The sequence below is a fragment of the Leguminivora glycinivorella genome, chromosome 6 (assembly GCF_023078275.1).
Source record: "Leguminivora glycinivorella isolate SPB_JAAS2020 chromosome 6, LegGlyc_1.1, whole genome shotgun sequence".
Taxonomy (NCBI): Eukaryota; Metazoa; Arthropoda; class Insecta; order Lepidoptera; family Tortricidae; genus Leguminivora; species Leguminivora glycinivorella.
Window position 1 is genome coordinate 5,846,867 of NC_062976.1, and position 19,646 is coordinate 5,866,512.

General features: G+C 37.5%; 1 protein-coding gene and 1 long non-coding RNA gene across 4 annotated transcripts in view; one reads left to right on the forward strand and one right to left on the reverse strand.

Moving 5' to 3' along the window:
• Positions 1 to 19,646, forward strand: part of LOC125227220 (zinc finger protein ush) — a 371,106-nt gene that overhangs the window by 244,072 nt on the left and 107,388 nt on the right. The window lies entirely within an intron of this gene.
• On the reverse strand, positions 4,768 to 5,154 carry LOC125227225. Its single transcript, XR_007177158.1, has 2 exons — positions 5,029 to 5,154; positions 4,768 to 4,912 (listed from the first exon to the last, which is right to left on the reverse strand). It is a non-coding gene; the product is annotated as an uncharacterized LOC125227225 (long non-coding RNA).

A 19,646-nucleotide genomic window follows, 5' to 3' on the forward strand; every position in this document is an offset into this window, starting at 1 on the left:
TACAAGGGAGCAATGGAATCTTGAGCGTTGCGGGGGCACGTAGATTAAACAAACTTTGCCACCAAGTGAAACATACAATTTTTCACCACATCAACACTAACAAAATACTGACTAAAAAAATCCTTAGTCAGCAATCCATCCACAGCAATCTATTCCATTCCATATTTATGATTAACATGAAACCGGGCTTACGACAGCTACAATAATCGGCTACGCTTCTACGAGCGGTGTACCCGACAGTCGGGTTCTTGGTAGCGAAAGTGTTAAAAATAGGTAAATTCTACCAGTCAGCTCAAGACATCAAGTTAAAATTTGTATGAAATTAATTACCGTTTTCGAATAGCAAAATTGATTTTTACCAATTGGTCTGGTGAAAATATGATCGAATTGTGAAGAATACATTTTTTTTTGTGCTACGGCAGAACTTTCGATTATGCTGTGGGTCGAAAGTTGACGCTTTACAGTCGAAGGAGGACGGACAAAAACGTAAATAGTTTAATACATTAAGTGGCACTGCGTCTAAATCAGTACGATCGTCGTCGTCGCTCATAACAGGAAAAAAATGGTATGTAACGAAAAGCACTTACGAACAAAGAACCCGATAGGACTTCAGAACCTCCGATATAACCTTCTTAATATTTTTGTTAAAGCATTGTTTTATACGGATTTTCCTGTCCTGATTCTTTATATCTTGATGAAGATATAAGGATTAATGTTATTTAGATAGATATAGATAAATTAGATAATGAAGGATCAACTTTATCTTTCTTGGAATGTTCCTGATTAAAAAATCTCTAATTCATGTAACCAACTGAATAATATGCTGAATTAAAATATAATTTAGATATATGCATATATCAATGTATACGTACGTATTTGTTTGACAAGATCTATATTCATAGACAGGGCGTACCACATTATGTAACCTCAACCTCACTGCACTAGTGAGTGCAGCAGATTTTCAAGAGCCATGGTAGCGCTAAGCGACTCATCTGCTTTTGTGAGTCCTACTTATGTTATAAAAATAGAAATATAATTGTAAATAGTATACAACATTCGCTTTTACATGAGAGTCTCGATAATTTCCATCTGCGTACAAGTTTCTCTCCATACGTACCTACATATTGTATATCTCGTAACATAAATCCCAAGTAATTTTCTTATAGCATTAATGACATAATATGTGCTAGCCTAGATGGGGGCATATGATGCTTGCAATTTCATCACCTATCAACGTGGATGAGAAATGTGTCACTCTGACAAATTTTCCAGAACGTAACGGATACTTTATCAACGCAGATAAGTGAAAAAATGTCAAGCATCATAGACCCGCTGGGTTGTCCGCTCGCTCCGGTGTAACAGCGGCCAGTATCGCGCGATCGCGCGCGGGGTGGCCGCGACGCGCGATGCCCGGCGCGATTAGCGCGCGCGATATTTCGCGACTGACACGCCGAGTCGTGGCCTGGCCGCGCGATGGATTGCGTTTTAATATCGTGCCCGTGAATGGGACGCTTGTGGCTTGTTTTAGGTTGGCTGTGTGCGGTTTAAAACTGTCTGCGGTTTCAATAGTTTTTAGATTTTCATTATTCGATCTGGATTAGATATGGATCGTCGAATAATTGAAATCTGAACGCTTTTGATTTTAAATAACTACCTACTATCATTTTACTTTTTTTATTTAAAAAAGATATGTACTTAAGTACCTACATTTGAAATTTGTAAACGAATAAAAGCTGAACGGGCTTATAGAAGAAACTAAGAATATGTATTACTGAAACATATTTACTCGCGCGGTTTATTGTTTTAGATTTCAAATATTTGTTTTCTAACTTATTAAAAAATATATTAAATATTTTAACACCTACTTAATATTTATAAGATTTCTACTTATGACAAATAAACTACTGTCACTTTCAATTCATTAGTAAAGCCACGTTGTAATTCTATTTAAAGGTTTTTTTTTTTATATGAAACACGCTTCTTATTATGTAGTTTCTGTTACTAACTTTTCTATACTTCCTAATATTAGTACCTACTTCCTAATAAATTCTAAGACTTAATAGCCTAAAGTTCTAAACTTAGCTCTAAAATGAGCTAAGTGTAATCAATAGCTTCCTCTATCGTGTCGGAAGTAAGGCCCGCTAACCACTAAAGCGGTTATTAGTAATTAGATAGCAGGCGCTCACGTCTCGTTGGACAGACTATACGATACCACGACTCGTTGGAGAGACTATAGCTTGGGTAATCTGTGCTGCATTGTGCAATAAGGGAGATATCGCGAATGGAAATTCCAAAATTAATTAATAAGACTTATAATATTGTATGTAGAATACATCGGGTCTCTATTGCTTCTCATAAAGTCCTAAGTCATAATGAATCGTTTGTTCACATTTTCGTTAGTCACAATTTAGTTTTTCTCACACGTAACTTTTTCGGATTGCCATAAAACAAACCTAACCTAACCTAACCTGTCTATGTATGTCCTGAACGAAAACCCTGAAAAGTTAACCGTTTCAGAATTATGACTAATGATAATCTGGCAATCATTACGTCATTATGTCAAACAAAGGGTAGCTAAATGATCTTATTAAATTTACTTTTGTACATATAATACCAATTTACATATCTATTCAGATAATAAATGAGTTCTTGTATAATTTAATTGTCTAGACTAAATTCAATTGGCCATACAGCCCCTGAGAGTCTGCTAACTTCTATCTGCATCTCCAGAATTCCCATAGGACAGACTGAGATAGATAATACGTACTTCAATTAATGTTAACATGGATTTGGACAAGACTTCCTATCCTATTATACATGTTTCGTTTGGAAAAAACTTCAAACAAATGTGTCCTTGGTTTTGGGCCAAAAGTTAATTTACCCGATTCAAACTCTAATAATCCTGCAGAACGCGGGGTGGGAACTGATGTCGGATCTTGACAGTGTCAATGACATAGTAAGTATATTCAACCAAAAAGTTCTCACTATATTTGATGTACATGCCCCCGTAAAAACATCCTTAGTCAAAGTACAATCTTGCCCGTGGATTACTGACACTGTCAAGTTCATGATGCATCTGCGCGACACTGCTGCAACAGACTTTCACAAAAACCCGAATGATATAAAAAAAAAATATTACAAGGACCTTAAGTCTGTAGTGAACAAGGCTCTATATTTCGAAAAGGTGGCTTATTTTAAACAAAATATAAATAGTAAAATAAATGACCCTAAAACATTATGGAAAAATCTGAAATCAACAATATTACCCACTAAGAATAATGAATTACCTTCAACTTTCAATAATCCTTGCGTAATAAATAAACATTTTCTTGACCTGCCGGGAACTACAGATGTAACTATGTCACAGTTAACCTATTTTGAATTTCACAGGCACAGCGACACAGTATTCCATTTAAAAACAATTAACTCGAGTGAAGTCACTAAAATAATTAGGAATTTAAAGTCTAATGCAGAGGGTGCTGATGGGATAAATTTACATATGCTTATTCTTACGCTTCCTTCCACAATTGACATTATGACTAGTTTAATTAATAAGTCTATTCTATCATGCACCTTTCCTGATATTTGGAAGTTAGCAGTTGTAAATCCTCTGCCCAAAATTCCCAACCCTGTTACTATTAAAGACCTCAGGCCAATTAGCATACTCCCATGTCTGTCAAAAATAATGGAGAAAGTTGTCTGTGCACAGTTAACTGCCTACCTTGAAACTAATAACATTTTGCCAGACGTCCAATCGGGTTTCCGGAAAGGACGTAGCACCACAACTGCTTTGCTTGATGTCACTGACAACATATTAGATGCTCAGGATAAGGGTATGTGTACTCTTTTAGTGCTCCTAGACTTTTCTAGGGCATTTGATTGTATAAATATAGATCTACTTCTATCAAAGCTAGCTTACTATGGTTTTGATCAGAAAACTATACAATGGTTCCATAGCTACCTCAGTAACCGATGGCAGATGGTCAAGGTGCGCTCTGGTGACGGTTTCTCACTTCTTTCAGAAAAAGCTAAGCTTAACCGAGGAGTCCCACAGGGATCTGTAATCGGCCCGCTCCTATTTGTTCTCTATTCTGCAGACGTTAGGTTTCACATTAAACACTGTAGATACCACATATACGCAGATGACATTCAGATCTACTTATCATGTAAGCCAGCAGAGGTTGACTATGCTATAGAGAAACTAAATTATGACCTCGCAAGTATAGCAACCTGGGCTAGACAAAACTGCTTAGTGCTCAACCCAAATAAAACAAAGTACCTTATCTTTGGCAGTAAGCAACAACTGGCGGGTGTCAGTATGTCAGTGAATATTATGCTGATGGATGAACCAATTGAAAGGGTGTATGAAGCACGGAATTTGGGACTTTTAATGGATTGTGGACTTCGTTACGAGAAGCACACTGCTGAAGCTGTAAGAAGTTGCTTTTACAAGCTAAAGGTATTATATAAAATTCGCCCATACCTTAGCGAAACCTTGCGCATTCAACTGACCGAGTCGCTGGTACTGTCAAAACTGAACTATATGGATATTGTAACTGGGCCTAGGCTTCTGGCTAAAACAAAGAGACTCATCCAACGTGTTCAAAATGCTTGTGCTCGCTTCTGTTTTGACATTCCGTTGAGAGCACACGTCACTCCATTTCTCAATAGTCACAAAATTCTCAAAATGCAGCACCGTCGTAAACTTCATCTGGCTTGTTTGCTTTTCGGAGTTCTTAAGTATAAAACACCTGCATATCTTTTTGATAAGTTATCTTGCATCAAGCTCCGCGACCGCCGCAATTGTGGAAGTCATTTGCTGACGCCACGCCATGCTTCGGCAGCCTTCCGGGGCAGCTACCGGTATAACGCTTCAAAGTGTTGGAATAATGTCCCACCACCTATGAGGAACCTGCAAAGTATTTATAGTTTCAGAACAAAGCTCAAACAATACATGCTTAGCCACCAATTCAACCAGGAAACCTGCTTACATGATACAAGTTGCCTGTAGTCTCTGTTTTTACTTACCACATAGTTTATGTTCCGTCTGTATTGCCATGGCACACTACATTCTGAAATATTCTCAGCCTTTTATTGTTATTAATTAATAATTTAAGTTTGCATTGCCAATTTTTGTTTGTCCTTGTACTCGTGCTTTTTGGTATGTCATTTTAGTTCCCGTAATGGCCGGATGGCGCTAGATGTAGTCAAAATTATTTTAATGTACGGCTATGACGAGTCCGACCCGATAATATTGTGTAATAATGTAATGTCTGTTATAAATCTTTGTTGTCTTTTGCATACTTTCTTTTTTGATATTTTTTATTTTTTTTAGTGTTGTATTCATAAATTGTTACCTGTCGTGATTGTTTTCACCAAATGGCCTCATCGGAAGACCAGCGCTGGAAGTCGCCAGCAACATGCTGAGATGAGACCATTTCGTGGCACTTTTGTTTGTTAGCCTTTGTGTGTATGGTTACTTGTTTGTGTGTCGTTAATTTTTGTGTATATTATATTGTTATCGCCGTTGTTAAGTGCTTACGAATAAAAAAATATTCTATTCTATTCTATTCTTAATACATCGAACATTAGCTCTGGTGGCGATATGGATCTGATTTATACTTTTACTGATACGTTTGTTAAATTTTGGATCGGGCGGTTCTATGAGATTAAATAAATAAATAAATATTATAGGACATTCTTACACAGATTGATTCATGAGATACCCTAAAGTTAAATTAGCATCATGCATATAAGGACTTGAAATTGTGACTCACATTACTATTGTCATAATGCGCAGTCTAAATATATACACGTGAGAATTATTTTCGCAATGTTTTTCTAACAGCAACCGCAAGCTGAATAAAAGCAAAAACTTAAAAAATCAATAGATAAACTGCATTCAAAACAAACAGAATCCTTTTTGGAGCGAACTTAGCGGCAAAAAGACAATGCGCGTTACCAGTTATAGGCGATAGCTGCGGCCGGCGATAGCGCCCGCCCAGGCGAGGTAGGGTTTCAACTTTTCAACTACTGGGAAATATGTACAGGAAATGAAATGTTACACTTTAACTTCTCGCGCTTTGTACTCATATTTAAAGTCACACACAGGTCAAGCGCGATTAATTAACATTATTTTACCTTTTTTTCTACTCCCGTGTTGTTATTCGTCATTTACCGTGTCGTGCATAGATCGTTAAAACCCTACATAAAAGATGCCCGGCCCCGGCCGGCGCCCCGCGTACCCACGCATACGATATAGCTCTTACAGCATTGTTAGGTAGCCGTTAAGGGATATAGCGGGCCGCGGGGCGCCGGCCGGGGCGGGCGGCGGCGCGGGGAGTGCGAGCGACAGGGTGAGTGCAGAAACATTGCAGAAGACAAGTCAAAATACTTGTAGGAAACAGTGCGGATTTCACGAAAGTTGACCTCCTTTAAATGCCTGTTGCATAAAATACTATTTCCAAGGTTGCAGTGGTCATGATCGCGGGCGACCTGACCGAAACGTTGGAAAAAACCGGCCAAGAGCGTCGGGTCACGCTCAGTGTAGGGTTCCGTAAATTTCCGTATTTTTTTTTTAAAACTGTTCAACCTATCAAGTTCAAAATGATTTTATAAAGTTAGTTAATAGAAAGTCTTTATAAAGTTCTACTTTTGTGTTTTTTTTTTTCATATTTTTTAAACTTATGGTTCAAAAGTTAGAGGGGGGGGACACATTTTTTTTTTACTTTAGGAGCAATTATTTCACAAATTATGAGCATTTAAAAAAAAAAATATTTTAGTAAACCCTTTAAATATCTATCCAACCATATATCACACGTTAGAGTTGAAATAAAAAAAATCACTCCCCACTTTACGTGTAGGGTAGGTACTAAAATATGCGTGATAGACCAGTTTTTTTTGTCAATATGTAGGTAGGTAATCTAAGTATGTAAAAGACGAAACTGACTGACTGACTGACATATCAACGCACAGCTGAAACCGCTGGCCCTAGAGATTCTAAATTTAAAGAAAGAAAGAAAGAATTTGGCACGTAGGTTCCTTAAAAGGTGTAGAGGAGCACTAAGAAAGGATTTTTCAAAATTCACCTTCTAAGGGGGTGCAAGGGGGGTCCAAAGTTTGTATGGGAAAATAGATTACTACGCGGACGAAGCCGCGGGAAAAGACTAGTATGTAATAAAACGAACAATTCAACATTTAGATTATTGAGTCATGTTAATATTTTTATACGCTTAAATCTGTGTCGAGTTGTCGACAGCCCTAATGCAGCTATGATTCAAAGTGATAAAATGAGCGCTGTAAAATCGCGCCGTGCTTAGGAAATTGATATGGCATGTGGGGTTGCGCCACGCGCCGTGTGGGGGTTAACGCGAGACAAATTAGGTGACATATTCTTATAGTTCCATTCAAATCTATCGCTTAACATATTCATACAATACAATACAATACAAATTCACTTTATTGCACGGCCTCAGAAGTGTAGGTACATAGAAAGACACATATTACAATTCTTTAAAATAGAGGTAAACAACAGGCGTCCTTATCGCTAAAGAGCGATCTCTTCCAGGCAACCTTTAGGTAAATATTCATATGTATACACAAGTAATATTTGACCATCATGTTGTTTTCATTGTGTAAAATGTTTCGTTTTGTTAACGGTTAATCTCACAGAACTTTATTTATATAGAAGAAACAAGTTCATCTATTTGTATAGGGGCCGAGCGTGTCAAATTTTGTACTGAAGTTGTTTCTTGCCTGTAATTTTAAATATGTCTCAGGCTCTTGATTGTTCATAATTTTTGTGTTGTTGCAATTGAATATCACGTAACGAGGCATTTTTTATGTTTTGATTGACTTCAACTTACAAAAATTGACGCCCGAAAGCTACAAGCTGCGATTAAAGACTGACAATTCAGTGGATTTCACTGAGTTCATTTGACACGCTAAGTAGATACGTTTGCTTGATCTATGGTATATATGACATCTGTGGTTAATCTATTGGCAAAAAAGGTAACTTAAGAAATTGATATGGCAGTGTGGGATTGCGCCGCAGGACGTATGAAAATTGTAAACAGATAACTTTTACTTACAATTGCAATGAAAATTTTATCCTTACCTAATAGTTTTCTCTAATATCGTTTTTCTTATTATTGTAATAATTTAACGAAAATGATACCTAAAACACACCTCGGACACTGGCGATTAAATATATGAAAGAGGCGCGTTCCCAGCACACAGTCTAAGCTCGTGTAGGTGAACGCGTACCATGCTTGTATGAGTGAGATATGACAGGTCGACTGGTCGCGTTTTTGACAGGCGCTAACTGTAAGGTAACCGAGAGCGGGTGGGCGGCACTTTCAGCGGGGAGCAGGAGTGGCCATACTGTACGATCATTTGTTAGTCGTATACCTCGAAATCAAAAAATCCTTCTAGCTTTTCACCTATTCGCGTTTCGCAGCGATCTCAAAATTTCTGAACAATATTTTTTTCTTGTAGTATGATTTTTGGTCGCCAATTACAATGATGTATAAAATTCATAGTATATTTATTATCCTGCCTTTTTTTACTGTAGTCGCTTTTCACCTCAATAGATATTTGTTTGTAATGCATTATTAGATATCGTGATATTTCTTACACTTTAACTCTTTAGTTCTGTTTTGCAAATGCATTTTGCATTTGTAGGTTTTCTCCTGGTTATATAACCTCGTTGTGCATATCACTGGTATTGTGGTACTAATAAAGTATTACTAATGCAAATGTTGATGTTGATATATGTCCATTTGACCACGTATTATATCCCAGTGATATAGACTTTTTTTTAAAGCCATTAATACAATAATATGCGACCCAGGTAAAATGCGACTAAATATTTGCGGCTGACTGAATAGGCTATTAGTGATAAACGCTACATAAAAGTCTGCTATTGTTGTAAAAATCTATTGAAAATATATGCGACTAACAAAATATACTATCATTATTACACGCTACAACAAAATACGCTATCGCGGCAAAACGCGATTAGGTGAAAAGCTACAAGGATTTTTTGATTTCGAGGTATACGACTAACAAATGTTTATTACACTGTGCCTAAGATGTGAGATTGTAAGGTTATACTCGTATGTATTGCCTAGTAGGTATATCCTAATTTGATAATTTTGCATTCTAACCCCTTTATTCATAAACGTACACTAAAGTTATCAAACCGATAAAGTTCGTTTGTCCCTTTCCGACGTATTGGTGCGATAGAAAGGGACAAACGAACTTTATCAGCTTGATAACTTTAGTGATCATTTATGAATAAGAGGGTAAGTATCTACTCTGAACCAATCTTAAACGTTTTGAACGTTCCTGTTTAAAATATTAAAAAACAAATTAGTTAACAGGACCATACAATATTTTCACGCTCATGACTTTAGCTGGGAAAGTCGGCGTGAAATATGTAAGGCGGGCGGCTGTTATCACTTCCGCGCAGCTATCTGATAAGATGCCTGCCGCGTGTTATTCCGCCCTACAGAATGTGATAACAGCTAAAAAGCCTAGAACTGAAATATTTTAGTGTAAAGTATTTATTTTGTGTATCAAGTTTTTCAATTTAAATAAATATAATTCCTACATCATTTTACTTATAAAAATCTACCTTTTTACATCTTAATTTTCTAACTTATAAACAAAACAAATTTTACCTTTTTTTTTTAGAAATCATTCGTTTTCAAAAACCAGCTAAAAAAACAGTTCATAAATAAGTTTAAATGTCTATAGGTAAGGTACCTATTATTTAACACTTATGTATCATTATCATTTTAAAATTAGTGAACGCCAAACTGCAACCTCACTTAAGTTAAATGTGAAATATTACAAAAGGATGGACAGATGAACGGACAGACAGAGTCACAGGGTTCTTTAATCACCTTTTTGGAACGGAACCCTAAAAACAATAATTCTTTTAATTTAAACGAACATAAAACAAAGTAAAACAGTTCTAACTCATAACAGTGGGGCTGTAAATTCGCACACGTCGTTTAAAGAGCCTGGGCGGGCGGCGATAGCGATAGCTGGGCGGCGCTGATAACGGCTAGGGCAGGTACACTTAGTTCCTAGGGCTATTCAACTAAAATAATTTTAAAATTTTAAAATGTTTGTTGATACTTACACTGAGAGAAATTTGCATTGTGAATTTAACAAGTTCGACTTGTTGCGGTTTATCCGTTTGAATCAGCCAAACGTATGTTTAAAACAATATGTGTCAGGTTGTTTTTATAAAATCGACTTGTTGATTCAAATATATTGCCGATTCAAATGACAAGTAGCTTGTTGTTTGAACCAAAGAGCACGTAGGCGCTATTTTAATCAAAAAACTTGTTGAACGAACATGAAAACTGGTTGTATTTTCTCTCAGTGTAGTATTTGCCTATTTAATGTTTTAGATATATGTAAAGAAAACGCTGAAATCATTTATTAACTCAACCTTTGGCTTTTTTAAAAATTCAAAGCCGCTTTTGTTGTAAAACAAATGCAGTTTTTGAATTAAAATACTGCTCAAAATATTTTACAGGAATCGAAAATTAATTTCTTATAAGGAATTATTAAATACACATTAAAATATTTTAAAAGTTTGCTTTAAATCAGTGAATATAATATTTTCTTTGTGAATTCTCACACGTCGTTTAAAGAGCCTGGGCGGGCGGTGACAGCTGGGCGGCGCTGATAACGGCTAGGGCAGGTACCCTTCAGTTCCTAGAGTAACGAAAGAAATTGGAGATAGCTAAATTCCACTAAATGAGAATTTACTTCTCTTCTAAAGTTTATTAATCATTATTAAATCAATTGTTTATCGGTTATACACAATTTTGGTAAAGATCTATTGTTAAATTATTAATTCAATAAGATGTTTTCTTTGTGAATCACACGTTCTATAATAGCCTGGGCGGGCGGCGATAACGAACGATAACTGGGCGGCGCTGATAACAGACAGCGGCAGGTACCCTTTAGTTTCTAGGGAGACTAAACACTGAAAGAAGAAATAAAGAGTTGAGGAATATAAATAAATACTAAATGAATTATTCATAGTGATTTATAGTAGCCTATTAAACATGTAAAATCGGGTAACTCACGTAAAATTGTCAAAGGTCACTCGACATGTTTCGCTCCGTAACGAGGAGCATTTTCATTGTATAGGCGTCGCGCGTGCTCAGTGAAAATGCTCCTCGTTACGGAGCGAAACATGTCGAGCGATCTTCAACAATTTTACGTGAGTTACCCGGTTTTACGTGTTTAATATGTCAGTTTCTCACGGTAGATTTATAATTAAAATTATAGTGGCCTTTTTAGGATCCAATATCTAGTGTTACGAGAGGTAGAAAAACTAATAGAATAAAAATATATTAATATTTACATACATTGCTTATTTCAACTCGTTAATCGTTAAGATTGGTACTGAAACTGAGCAGTTTTATTGCTCTACCACTTTTGGAAATAGAGGTGTGAATTTATTTATGTACAGTCACCGACATAGATAAGTGATGATATCTGTACCATGTCGCTTTAAATCGTTTGCCAATTTCGTATGGCATTTCAAACAAGACGTTAATGCGACAAGGTGTAGAAATCATCACATATTTATGCCGGTATCTGTACATAAATAATACATTATTGGGCTGACATGTACTACAATATTAACTATGTTTTAGATATTGAATTTTCTCTACTGCTACAATTAAAACACATACATACATACATATATATGTATATCGTCACTACTTTGACAAAAACTTGTATCTTCTTATGTCAATGAAAAGAAAAATGTAATAAGTATGTATGCAATGCATATAGACTTACTGCGTTTTAACTTTGAGGAGCAGTAGTAGAGCAACAGATACGAGATTTTTTCAAAGTAGTGACGATATAATCACGCCTGTATCCCATAAAGGGGTAGGCAGAGCACATGAACTACTAAGTTTCAGTGCCACTCTTGGCAAAGAGGGGTTGAAAGAAATCCAAATTGTGACATTGCAGTGACAGGTTGCCAGCCTCTCCTACGCCACAATTTACTAAGTTAATCATGGGGGATTTTAATACAGACCTTCTCAAAGACAATCTTAGAGCGCGAAAATTATATGCTACTTTGGAGTCTACTGACTTAGCAGTTCTTCCTCTTAAGCCCACTCACCACAACGCAGATACGTCAGACTCCTGGTTAGACCTTGTTATTGTCTCGTCTATTGATCTTGCAGATGCTGTCGGTCAGTTTCCGGCCCCAGGCTTTTCGCATCATGACCTTATTTACCTGAGTTACCGAGTCCGACCTCCCAAACCGCAACGTGTCACTGTCCAAATCCGTAGTTTCGCTAAGCTCGACATTGACACTTTAAGACGTGACGCTAACACAGAGGACTGGTCGACGATATTTTCGGCACAATCCGTTGACGAGGCTGTGAACTTATTTAATTCGACTGTGCTGAAGCTATTTAATATACATGCTCCCATACGTACAGTAAAGTTAAAGCGCCCCCCTGCGCCGTGGATTAACCAGGCAGTGAGAACTGCTATGGCAAGACGCGATCGGGCATTTAGGAGGTACAAGCGAGACCGCTGCGTAGATAAATGGAACATTTTTAAAACAGCCAGGAATAAATGTAATCAGATCGTGAGGGCAGCCAAGAGGAAATATATCCACGACAATATCGCATGTTCTTCACAAGCCGAAACGTGGAAATTCTTAAAATCAATTGGCGTTGTCAAATCCACTTGTCCAACTACCTCCTCATTGCCCCTTAATGACTTAAATTGTCACTTTGCTAAAACGTTACCTTTAGATTCAACTACATTAGCCAAAAGTTTAGAGTACATTAAGACATTGCCTTATCTTTCTGATGTAACTTTTTCACTATCTCCAGCCACTGACGATGATATAGGTAAGGTAATAAAATCAGTTAAATCAAACGCAGTAGGTCATGACGATTTGAGCAGATTAATGATCGTTAGCATCTTGGATTGTGTCCTCCCTGTTATAACTCACATTGTTAACTTTTCACTCACTACCGGAGTATTTCCTTCAGCATGGCGAAAAGCCTATGTCATACCTCTTCCCAAAATTTCAAACCCCATTACTCTAAAAGATTTTCGCCCTATTTCCATTCTTCCCTTTCTTTCCAAGATAGTTGAAGCTATCGTCCATAAGCAGTTGTCGTCTCATGTTTACTCCAATCAAATTCTGTCTCCTTTTCAGTCGGGTTTTCGCCCGGGGCACAGCACTTGCACCGCTCTGCTTAAAGTAGTCGAAGATGTCAGACAAGGTATGGAGGCCTCTCAGTTAACATTGCTAGTACTTGTTGACTTCTCGAACGCGTTTAATGCGGTTAACCATGACCTTCTGCTGGCCTGCCTTAGTCACTTAAATATGTCATCGTCGGCAGTTCAGTGGTTTGCTTCGTATCTCCAGGATCGCCGACAATCTGTTCGTGCTGACCGTACCACCTCTGACTGGTGTGATCTCTCTGCTGGAGTTCCACAGGGCGGCATTCTTTCACCTCTTCTTTTTTCAATTTTCATCAATATGATTACCCCTAAAATTACCTGCTCGTACCACCTTTATGCTGACGATCTACAGTTATACACACAAGCGAACGTTAAAGATGTGGATCATGCAGTCTCTATCATAAATAATAATTTAATACGTCTTTCTGCATGGTCACGTTCTTTTGGGATCGTCGTTAACCCAACTAAATGTCAAGCGATCGTAGTTGGGAGTCCACGAATGCTTGCGTTGATGGATTTAAAAAGTATCGCACCAATCATGTTTGAGGATGTCGTGATACCGCTATCATCCAAAGTAAAAAATCTTGGTCTAATTATAGACAGTGGTCTTACGTGGGAACCCCAGGTGTCTGATGTATGTCGCAGAGTGACGAACACGCTAAGATCACTTTACAGGTTCAAAAACTTCCTGCCAGTAAGCACAAAAACCCTTCTCGTTCAAGGTCTCGTACTTCCGGTAATTGATTATGCTGATGTGTGCTACTCCAACGTTGTGCAAACCACACTCAACAAACTGGACAGATTGCTTAACAATTGTATTAGGTTCATATTTGGCCTTCGGAAATACGACCACGTATCAGCTTATCGTAAGCGACTTAATTGGCTAACCATCCGAGAGCGTAGGTCATTGAGATTGTTAACTTCCCTTTACTCTGTCCTTTTTGAACCGAATACACCGGAATATCTCAAGTCCAAGTTCAAGTTTGTTTCTGCTCGCCCCGGGTGTGTTCTCCGTACCTCCCGCAGCCTCAAGCTTTCCATTCCGCCTCATCGCACCGGTTTCATGACCAACTCTTTTACAGTCCAGGCAATACGCCTGTGGAACGGCCTTCCACTTAATATTAGAAAAGCTCCAAGTAAATTTATTTTCAAACGCATGGTTCGTAAGCACTTCACTGGCTCGTGATTAACGTTTCGTTGTAGGTACATGTAGGTATTATGTATATAAGTAGCTGTTTATGTAAGTATATCTTATAGAGTATATGTGTAAGTTCATCCCCTCATTATAGTATTTAATGATAATAGTTTTAATTTGTAAATAGTAGAATAGAAAGTGATATCTGATTATTGTTTTCTGTCACGATGCCTGCACATACCAAATGTTTCTTTTTAACCCAGTGGTTGACTGGTAGAGAATGCCTTAAGGCATTATGTCCACCATTTGTACTTATTTTTTTATGTGCAATAAAGAATAAATAAATAAATAAATAAATTTAACCCAAAACACAATAAAAATAAAAATAAACTAAAGATCTAAACGCTTCAAATCTAATAACTAACACTTCCCGATCTCAATATAGAGTTAAACCTGACATATCGTCACAAACATAACTCTACGGAGAGCGGGTAATTCATAATATTTTAAAGAGACCGCCTGGGCGGGCGGATAGCGATACGCCTGGGCGGCGCTGATAACGGTGCATCTACGAGACGCATGCCGCAGGGCTGCCACTACCAACTCTAACAAATTTAGAAGTTATATATTCATTTGTATATTTAACTATTTTAATAAGAAAACTGTATAAAAGAGACTGAAACGACTCCACAGTCAAACTAACTGTAGTTTTGTGGACCATTGTATTTAAGTTATGTTTTGTAATTCTTGAGTTTAATAAATAAAAAAATAAAAACTTAATAATAATGTGGAATTTATAGCCCAGTATTTAGTCCATCACTTTCATCAAAATAGACCAGTTCATTTTAGATTCCATTAACTCTCAAATAGTCCTTACACCCTGGCGGGTGTTGCCTCTGCGTGTGTCCCATGATACGGGCAAGGGCAACATCCGCTCGGTGTACCCCTTACATTTCATTAAAGTGTCGAAAGGGCCTCTACGCGTTGGCTTCGGCCCCGCGCACGCCTCCCAAAGGTCCGGAATACCATTGTTCCGTGATGGGAAAGACATGTGGAATTTTATATTACTTTTACTAAGGGCCAGTTGCATCAACCACATTTGACAGACACATCATCGTCACGCAACAGACGTCTACGGAACTTCCCATACAATAAAATTTAACGAACCCTTTAACGGAGACAGACGGTTTGGTGACCGGCCCAAAGATAGTCGTTTGGTTAAATATTTTTACAGTACATATGGCTTCTTTCCACACTATACAATACAATACAATACAATACAATACAATACAATCCTTTATTGATAAAATAAAATTTTACACGTCAAAACTAGTTTGCGAATAGTACTTGTCATGTCAAAACTTCGTAACTAACTATACTGTGAAACGTTGTACGATACACATGCGAAGAAGAATTTGTAACTCGTGTGGAAATGATCGCCTTTAGTTTCGAATTTCTTCTCGTCTGCAAGTGTATCGTAATTTATATATTAAAGGCTTTTTGGGCCTTCAGGAATAATTTGTAGTTAGATGTTTATGTGTGAAAAAGTGAGATGTGTGAGTTCAATGACTTGATGAGCACAGATATTTGTTCTTGAGTTATGGCTGTTTTATATGTATATAACTATGTATTTATCTATTTAAGTATGTATATCGTCGCTTAGCACCCATAGTACAAGCTTTGTTTAGTTTGGGGCTAAGTTGGTCTGTGTAAGGTGTCCCCCCATTTTTTTTTTAGTTGCATAAACCATGACCAGGCAGCGACAACCCTAGCGCGGTCGGTTATCGTTCGCCGCCACCCGCTCTATCGCGGCCGCACCAAATATTGTATCTCCTGGGTTTTGTCTCGGCGACACTCGGAATTGATATTGTGTGACTAGGACCCGTTATGTGCTGTGTGCTTTCATAAATTTCTACATACACGTGATAGATGTAAAATATGAAATTTTGCCTTTTAAGGGCCATTTTTAACCAACGACGCAAAAACGACGGGGTGTTATAAGTTTGACGTGTCTGCTGTCTGTTTGTCCGTCTGTCTGTCTGTCTGTGTGTGCGTCTGTCTGTGGGCATCGTAGCTTCCGAACGGATGAACCGATTTGATTTAGTCTTTTTTTAGTTTGAAAGCTGAGTTACTCGGGAGTGTTCTTAGCCATGTTTTATAAAAATCGGTCCACTATGTCGCGGTCGGTGGTTTCTTTGAAAATTTAAATTTTGTGGTTGTTTAAGTCATCAATACAAAAAAATGCTCTGTGGGCTTCTAATTTTCTACTCCCATGTGATGGATATTAAGTTCGAGTTAAACATTGCACTTTTTAGGGTTCCGTAGTCAACTATTAATATCAAAAAATTTTTTTTTATTTCTATTTCTGTGCTGAATGAGCTACTACTACTTCGAACCACGAGCTTTTTTCTTCTTAGTAAAAGTGTTGTTGTTGAGTCGAAATTATTAAGTTTATACTGAAAAAGAAATTCGTAACTCGTGTCGATTTAAAACCCTGTGTTTTAATTTATCGCCACTCGTCTCGAACTTCCTCTTTTCCTCACTTGTATCGTAATTTTACCTACCATTTTATAAAGTATACTTGCAGTTTGTTACGACAGACATATTCTCAGATAATGACCCTTTCCTTTGTCGTTTTAACTATACATCAAATTGAAAGTTGAACACGTTGTAGAGCGGCTGGGCGGCCTGGGCGGCGCTGATAACGATACGGGCGCTTTGAAAATAAAAACGGGCCAAAACAACTGTAAAGCTGGCACACACCAGTGCGGTTACGATTTCGTGATAAAGAGTGCAATTTTTAATTTGAAACTTTGTTGTAACATTTTGTTATAATATTAGTCAAATAGGGATGACGATTACATAAATAAAATGGCATTCTGTTTAGTCCGTCAGTTAGATCATCCAAAAATACTGAACACATATTTTTCGCCTTTTCTAATTAATGAAAAAATACAAAGATACAGAGCTTCAAAGTTCCGGAGTGGGGGCTCGTGACGTCGCGTCTAAGTAAAAATTGTACTTAGGCGTGACGTCACGCGAAACTTCAACGCACTGTACCGTCGTCATTTTTAACCCCCGACGCAAAAACGACGGGGTGTTATAAGTTTGACGTGTCTGTCTGTCTGTCTGTCTGTCTGTCTGTCTGTCCGTCTGTCTGTCTGTCTGTCTGTTTGTCTGTGTGTGTGTCTGTCTGTGGCACCGTAGCTCCCGAACGGGTGAACCGATTTCGATTTAGTTTTTTTTGTTTGAAAGCTGAGTTAGTCGGGAGTGTTCTTAGCCATGTTTCATGAAAATCGGTCCACTATGTCGCGGTCGGGGGTTTTTTCAAAATTTTAATTTTGTGGTTAGGTTATTCGTTTACGAGAAAAAATAAAAAATGCGTGTCTAAAATTCTTTGAAAATCTAACTGACGGACTATTTAGTTTCTTTAGTCGTCTCGCCTATTACCAATTTCATTCAGTCGGTTTTACTGTTGAATTTTTAGTATTAAAAACCTGAATTGTAAAGTGCGTACGTAACGAACATAGGTAATTTAGAGGTATATTGTTGTCTAAGTACACACAACACAAGCCTTCTTGAGCTTACTGTGGGAGTGAATCTGTGTGATAATGTAACCTATTTTTTTGTGAGCACGGATTAAGTATAATTACAAAAAAAATATTTTTTTTAATCATGGGCCATCCGATAGCAAGCTATCACCGTACCCTATAGACGCATGTAACAAATAGAAATAGCAAACAAGTAGAAGTATCGTCAAACCAATATTTACCTAGTTGTTGACTTCCCAAGTTTGGTCGCTATTTGCGATGCGCTAGTGCCGTTATCAATCCCGCCCAGCAATCTCCCGCCCAAACTTGCTTCTGCGTTTATTAGATTATTATTTAAGTGAAACTGCTGATATTGGTTAAATTATTACCAAACATTTTTAGAGTTCTTTACAACCCCTTAATTGCCAAGAATGCCACTGAAACGTGAGCAGGTTCATGTGCTCTGCCTACCTCTTACGGGAATACAGGCATGATTATATTTATGTATATATTCCCAAAGAAATAAAGTTCCCTGTTAAAAAAACTCGTTTCGCGCCGAATAAGTACTTATATTTAACCTCATTTATTTATTCGGCTTAAATTATAAAAATCTGTTATTATTAAAAAAAAAAGCAAGTTAAACATCTATCTGTACCTATCCTACTCTTAAAATGTACACAATGAGTTATTGCTTTATAATAACAAATAATAAGTATAACGACCAGTCTGGCTCAGTCGGTAGTCACCTTGCCTGTTATGCCGCGGTCCTGGGTTCAAATCCCGGTAAGGGCATTTATTTGTGTGATGAACACAGATATTTGTTCCTGAATCATGGATGTTTTCTATGCATATAAGTATGTATTTATCTATTTAAGTATGTATATGGTCGCTTAGCACCCATAATACAAGCTTTGCTTAGGGTTAAGTTGATCTGTGTAAGGTGTTCCCAATATTTATTTATTTATATTTAAAAAATAGAGCATAGTTGTTTTTCCCCCATGCATGTCCTTCTCGCAGGTGTACAGTTTGCGCCGTTATCAGCCGCCCAGCTATCGCCGCCCAGCCATCTCCGCCTACCAACTTTTACTGCTTGAGCGTAAACCTGATTCACAGTGCAGACCTTTTTAAAAGTTACAGAGTCTTAAATAAGCATCTACGTTTGTTTTCCATTTACTCTGTGTTTTAATGAATTGCATTAAATTTCTCACTCTCTATTATGGGAAAAGTGTTTATGGACTTTTATTAGAGTGATTTGTACGGAATTTATTTACAAATCACATGTCAGGCCCCCACATGCTTACCACAAACTGTCGCACTTATCAGTAACTATCGTTTCTTAATATTATAATTAGACGACCGGTCTGGCGCAGTCGGTAGTGACCCTGCCTGCTACGCCGCGATCCCGGGTTCGAATCCCGGTAAGGGCATTTATTTGTGTGATGAGCACAGATATTTGTTCCTGAGTCATCGATGTTTTCTATGTATATAAGTATTTATATATTACTTATATATATCGTTGTATGAGTACACACAGCACAGGCCTTCTTGAGCTTACCGTGGGCCTCAATCAATCTGTGTAAGAATGTCGTATAATAATAGACTGCCATCTCTCGACACAAGCTTAAAACTTTTGAACCTCAGTCTTGACAATTTGGCCTATATTGTTAGCTTGATATTTGTTAAAATGTCAAATCCGCCATCTAGCCGAGCGTTCCTTTAACGCCATC